We start from the raw sequence: 6,622 nt of genomic DNA, 5'->3' as shown, positions 1-6,622 counted from the left end.
TTGGTGATCGGAATGACAGCTAGGGCTGTGTCCCCTCTGCGCCGTCCGCAGTGTTTGTGAAGTGTGCCGTGTTGAGGTGGGGATAATTGAGGCGGGCAGTGTCCGTCTGTGAAGGACATGAATTTGAGGGCAGGAAGAGTTGCCCCTGTAAGTCCTGCCTCCTTCACAGCAGCCCGAAGCCTGCTCTTATGGTGTGACCACAGGCTGTCTCCGGTCTGACTCCTTCCACATGTTTACATGTCTGGGAGTGTTCAAGTGCACACGGAGTTGATGCTGGGAGTGGTATCAGATCTCTATATTTCCACATTTAACCTTCCAGTTAAAGACAACTTTATGAGTGGCTGTTTATTATTATTATTATTTTGTTTCAATTAGTTATATACAACAATAGAATGCATTTATGAACTTTGATATATCCTACAGAGATGGGCTATAATTTCTCATTTTTCTGAGTGCACATGTTGCAGAATCACATTGGTCATGCAGTCACATAGATACAGACAGTAATGATGTCTGTCTCATTCTACTGTCTTTCCTATCCCACATCCCCTCCCCTCCCCTCTCATCCCTCCTCTCTACCTAATCTAAGGTAATGCTATTCTTCCCTAGTGCCCCCCACCTTATTGTGAATTAGCATCCACATATTAGAGAGAACATTTGGCCTTTAGTTTTGTGAAATTGGCTTATTTTGCTTTTACCAACCCTTCAAATTTTGTTTGTTTATTTCCTTTGTGTAACATCCAAGGGCTAAAAGCGGGGCCCCACACATAGTAGGGCTCAAAATTCGTGTTGCACACTTGCTAATAAAGTGATGGAATGTAACTGTTCACCTGCACATGTGATGGGGTGACGGGAGATCAAGAGGAGCTCTCACAGTGTCTGCATCAAATCAAGTTCCCACACAGTGACGGGAAGACAGAGGCCAGGCCAGGAAGACCAGGAAGCTAGAGAGAGGGAGGTGGCAGGTGGGGAGAGGCACGCGGGCCCTGAGGATGCACCTCAGGCAGGCACTGCACGGAGGGGGAGCAGGGCACGGCCACCTGTCCAGAAGAGCTGCCCATCCAAGAGCGCCAGAGAAGAGCATCCGTGTATGGAGAGAGCTGGGCACTGCTGGTGAAGGGGAAGCTGGAGCAGCCTGCAGGGCCAGCTGTGACCCTTGGGACTAGAGGCAAGACCTGAGACCCCACAGCACCGAGGGAACACAGCTCAGAGTGTGCAGGGCTCCTGGCTGGGTAAACCAGCGCTTGGTTGTCATTTGAGAAGATGTGCTCCATGTGTGGTGTGTGGTCCAAACTGGGAGCATGTGGCCATGTGAATATCCTGGAGAATGTTTCCCGCCTGCCGAGGAGTCTGAGGGAGAAGACTTGTAAGTCTCACGTCTTGCTGGACTTGGGCAGCATCAGTTCATGGACACTTGTGTACTGCCCACAGGTGCCCACACACCAGGCAGCTGGGTATTGGAACGGCAAACTGGGCCGACCAGGAGCTCCTCCTGAAGCAGCACTCAGGACAAGGAGCCCAGCCAGGGGGGACGGGCCCTGCACTCCGGGGCGGGGGCGGCTTCGCAGACGCATCTTCCTATGGTCGGCTTTGGGTGAGAACACGCCATTTTCCCTTCCTGTGACTTGTAGGTAGCTGTTACACACAAACAGGCCTCTCTGAAGACCATTTTGGATGTCTGAGGGCATTTGTCTCGCGAGTGCCGACCTCTGACGGAAACCACGCCGCCGTCCCGTCCCAGCGTTTCCCTCCCTAACCATCTCTGGCTTTGGACCAGCTTAAATACTCGGAATCCCTCCAACGTCATCCACGCTCCAAACTATATCGATTTCCCCCTTTGCTTAAAGTTAATTAAAAGGACTCCATACGTCAGCAAGCTCATGGAAAACCACCAGTGCCAAAATATAGCTTCCATATCTGCAGGCAGAGGCGGTGACAGCGTGGAAAGATTGACGGGAGTGGACCTCTACTGGAGTCACCCTGGAAGGGACCATCCAGCGCACCTGGGTGGCAGCCTCTGCTGGCATTTTAAAGGGACAGATCCAACACGGGAGGTCCGTGGTTTCTAGTGCCATTGATGCGCATGATCTCACTTGAAGGAGAGCAGCCCCACGGCTGTGGTCTCACTAGGGGCTGGGGAAGCGCAGCCTTCGCCCACCTGGGTGTCCACCCAGCACAACCTCCCTTTCCAAAGAGGACCCGGGGCACGGCCCACCCTCCCAGACAGTCTCCCCAGTCCTGAAACTGGTGGCCCCTCGGGCTCCAAGTCACCCACGGAGCTCCCCTTCCACACTGGCGCTAACCGGCCCAAAGGCATCCCCGCAGCCCCTGATGCCTCACGCAGGGCCCGCTGTCTGTCCTGGTCCCAGATGCACTTTGTGGGAGGGTGGCAAGGCTGAGGCCAGGCGGTCGGTGACAGTAGGATGGGGAGCCCTGTTCTCAAAGCCAGTGCCTCTGGCTTCCTGAAGGAACCTCGTCCCTTTTCAAAAAAGCCTTGCTGAGGACAGGGTGAGGCAGCTGGCGCCAGTGCTGGGGACATGGATGCCATGCTTCAGCCCTGGGGGCTGTGTGGAGAGGGCTGCCATGTCTCATGGTCTCCGGGTGCAGACGTCAGAGGGCCACTGTTAGGAGGGTCTCAGAACTGCTCCTGTGTCCTCCAGGGGATCGCGGGGCCTCCTGATATGGAGCGTTTGGGCTGATGACGGATCCAGGGCACTTGCTCTAAACAGTGATATTTGTCACATTAGGTATTTAGGTTCCTCTTTTGTAGAAGACACTTGTCCTTAAAGGAAAGTCTGCCAAGCCTCATGTGCTGTGGAGTCCCTCTCGGGGGCAGCTCGCGTCATCACCGTGAGGATGTTCTTTACCTTAAAGCCCACGTCTTCATGACGAGGTCCTGGGCAGGCCATGCAGGGACACAGCCACATCCAGCTTCTCGGGTGATCCCACCTGGCTGGTTGTCACCTCGGCTTCGCTGTTGTGTGCTTCTCTGTCGCCTTCCCAAGGGGCAAGGCCTGGGCACGAGATTGAAGTCTGCAGCAGCCCCCGCCCTTGCTCCTCAGGCTGCTGAGAAAGCCCGAGTGCAGGGGTTTGGAGATCAAGGGACACTGTTTCTGTTTCAGCCACAAACCAAAAGCTGGACCTCACCAGAGACCTCATATGTGGTGGTTGGTGCAGGCCAGGACCAGGGACTCTGCTGGTGCCCACTCTCCTGGCTCTTTCTAGCTGGCCCTGCCCCAGGACCTCTGTGTAGCATCCAGCAATGTAGACCTTGGGACTGTGGCGGACGGAAGGAAGCAAAACGTGCAGGGAGAAGAGGGAAAGGAGGACAGAGGCTCTCTGTTGTCAAACGTTGAGGCTCCCTCCTGCCCTGACACAGCTCCTCAAGACACTCCCAGGCACCAGGGAGCAGGAGGCTGGAGTCACGCAGTCCATGGGACACCTTCGCCCTCCCTTGAGCAGTCTTGGAAACTCTGGAGTGAGGCCACGGATCATCAGAGTGGTGCCCACTGCACGGACAGGGTGGAGGCCGAGGAGGGAGCTACGAATTCTAGCCCTGTCTGGGGAGGGGTGGAGGATTGGTCTAAGTGCCTGGCGGGAAGGCATGGAAGGCCTCCTGGGCAGAACTCTGGCTTGGCTGGTGCCCACTTTGATGTGCCTGGCAGGGTCCTGCTGGACCTTGGTCACCTTCTAGGATCCCGTGCCAAGCGAGGGCACAGTGGCTGCATACGGCCAGGCGTGTGAAAGCACAGGCTACAGATGCTCCCTGCATCCGCAGGGGGCGTGTGGCATGGAGCCATGGAGCGGAGCCGTCCTGGGCTGCAGGCCGTGGTGGCCTCTGTGCAGGGCTGCCCTGGGAGCAGGGCCAGTGAGCTGGGGTCAGGCGCCGTGCGGTTCACATTTTGCTCGTGCAGGTTGGGCGACTTGGCAGAGTACTGTTCCTGAACTTCCCTAGAGGATGGTCGCTGCAGGGGTCCCCGGTTGTCCCTTAGTGTCTGAATTCAAGGGGACAAACCTAATGGGAGTGCCTGGCCCCTGCTGCGGGTGCTGCCCCAGACTGTGCTTGGCCTTGGTGGATCCTGTGGCTGAGATGCTGGCTGTCCACCAGCCCAATGGCCTGTTGTGACAAGGCAGAGCTGGCCCTGACACCTCGAGGGTACAGTGACCTCAGAGGAGGCCACCAACGCACTGCCTTCCAGGAAGGACCGGCTCGTGGTCCTAGAGGCAGTGGCAACACCTGTACCTGTCTCCTCTGTCCTGGGTCCTGCCTCAGCTCCACCCCACAGCCTCTCCCCACGCTCCCTTTATCTGGAGTCGACAACATTAGCTAGACAGGACTTCTAGAAAAAAGAAAAACAGAAACAAAACAAATAATGTGTCATGTGTCATCCGTGCACAGAAGAGCATCCCAATAATAATCAATAATAATTGCAAATCTTTTTAAAGTTTTTAAAAATTTCTTGATCTAGGGAGGGAAAGTTCTAGCCGTGTGTGGTGTCGCACGCCTTTCATCCCAGAGACTCAGGAGGCTGAGGCAGGAGGATTGCAAGATTAAGGCTAGCCTAAGCAACTTAGCGAGGCTCTAAGCAACTGAGCAAGACCCTATCTCAAAAAATAAAAAGGGCTGGGGATGTGACTCAGTGGTTCAGCCCCCCTGGGTTCTACCCCCAGTACCCCCCCCAAAAAAAGGGAATGAATTCTTAAAATGGAGAAATGGAAATAGTTGTTGCCTTGAATCATATTTCTTCACTTAGAAAAAAGTCTGAATGGGACAGTGAGCAGGACAGGCTCTGCCCCCTCCGCCTGGTTGAAAGGCACTGCTCTGTCTTGTCAGCCAGACGTGCTGTGGATAGTGGCAGCTGTCCACCTGTGCTCCAGGTGGCTGCCCAGCCAAGCCCCCTGACCACCCAGGGTTTCTTTTGACTGATTCTGACTTGCTCGAGGTCCCTCTTGAAAGACAGAATAAAAAATTCTGTATTTATCCTGCTGCATTTTGAAAATGTAACTCTGCTCCTGAGTCTCTTGGTTCTGTGCCACTGGGTTGCCAGCCTTTGGAAATAAGTGATTCCAAGAGCAGTCCTTCCCTCTGCCGCCCTCTGCCCTCCTTGCCCTCTCTCTCCCTCTCTTCCCTTTCTCTGCCTCCTCTCCCTCTCTCTTCCTCTCTTATCTCTGCCCTCCTTTTTTTAATTTTTATTTTATTTTTTTATAAGCTACACATGACATTACAGTGATCTTGGCAGTTCATACTCTGCCCTCCCTTCTGTCTCTCAATATCTGCTTCTCTCTGTCTGTCTCTCCTCTTCTCTCTGCCCTCTCCTGTCTCTCAGTCTATCTCTCTACTGCCTGTCTGTCTGTCTCTGTCCGTCTTTTTGCCCTCTCCTCTGTCCCAATCTCTTTTCTCTCTCTCTCTCTCTCTCTCTCTCTCTCTCTCTCTCTCTCTCTCTCTCCACCCCCAAGTCCTCTCCTTTGTCTCTCAGTCTTGGCTGTCTATCTCTGCTCTCTACCTCCTCCTGTCTCTCAATCTCTGTCTCTGCTGTCTGTCTGTCTGTCCGCTCTGCCTTCTCCTGTCTCCCAGTCTCTCTGTCTGCGTCCCCATGTGGTTGAGCTTCCTCACCCATGATGCTCCGTGCTCAGGATAATCCTCTTGCTAGAGCTCGTGGCAGATGATGCCATCTGGCGTCTGTGGTCTTGCTGCACATCACTATTCAAAGGGTGGCAGGCAGCAGAGCTGTGTCCTGCTCAGGGTGTGCCGCGTGGCCCGGCTCTGAGGAGCGCCAGTCAGTGCCTTCTGCCTGGGACGCCCTCCCCTCCCAGCACTCTGCCCTGCCCAGCCCATCTTCCTGCTCAGAGCTCATCGTCTGCTCCAAAGAGCTCAGCACTTGGCCTTGCCATGCTCTGGTGGAGAGCTGCGTCATGCCCGGCCGGGATTCTCCCTGAAACTCCCCTGGCAGGTTTTCACCTGCCAAAGCAGCCTGTGTCCGCACCCCTAGGTGACGAGCAGATCGCTCCTGGCAGGATGTTGGCAGCGGTGCCTGGTGGACCTGGCGCTTCTGCACTGAGGGCTTCCCTACCTGGGCAGGGCCAGCACCAGAGCACAGTACAACAAGTACAGCGCAGCCTGTCCTTAGATCCCGCAGAGTGCCGCCCAGGAGCAGTTCCATCCACTGGGAAAGGGCATTTCTAAAGGGGTAAATGGAGAAATGAGCATCGGCTGCACGGGCGAAAACAGGTCATATTCATTCTGGTTTGCCCTCCATCAGGAAGAGCAGATACCAAGGGAAGCCTGTGGAGTCCATCTTGGTCTCATTTGTAAGATGGAGATAATCCTTATTTCAAAGGCCTCTCCCTCCCCCTTTTCCCCCCTCCACTTTCATATTGAATGGAAATTCAATCCCCTTGCTTGTTCTGTGTCTCAGCGGGGCTGGGCTGGACTGCTGCCCTCAGCTGAGCCGTGCCAGGGAGGGGCATCACATGGACTTTTGGATAATGTTCTGCTGAGCTCAAATCGAGATCCATCCACCTTGGTTCTTGCCAACCCCCTTCCCCCATTCCTTTTAATTCCAAATCGTTCTACAAGGACAAGTCGGTGTTACTGTGTCCGGTGCTTTCTAAGCACAGTCAG

Source organism: Callospermophilus lateralis, chromosome 14, assembly GCF_048772815.1.
Source record: "Callospermophilus lateralis isolate mCalLat2 chromosome 14, mCalLat2.hap1, whole genome shotgun sequence".
NCBI lineage: Eukaryota > Metazoa > Chordata > Mammalia > Rodentia > Sciuridae > Callospermophilus > Callospermophilus lateralis.
The sequence above is the reverse complement of the archived record's forward strand: the minus strand, read 5'-3'. Positions refer to the sequence as shown.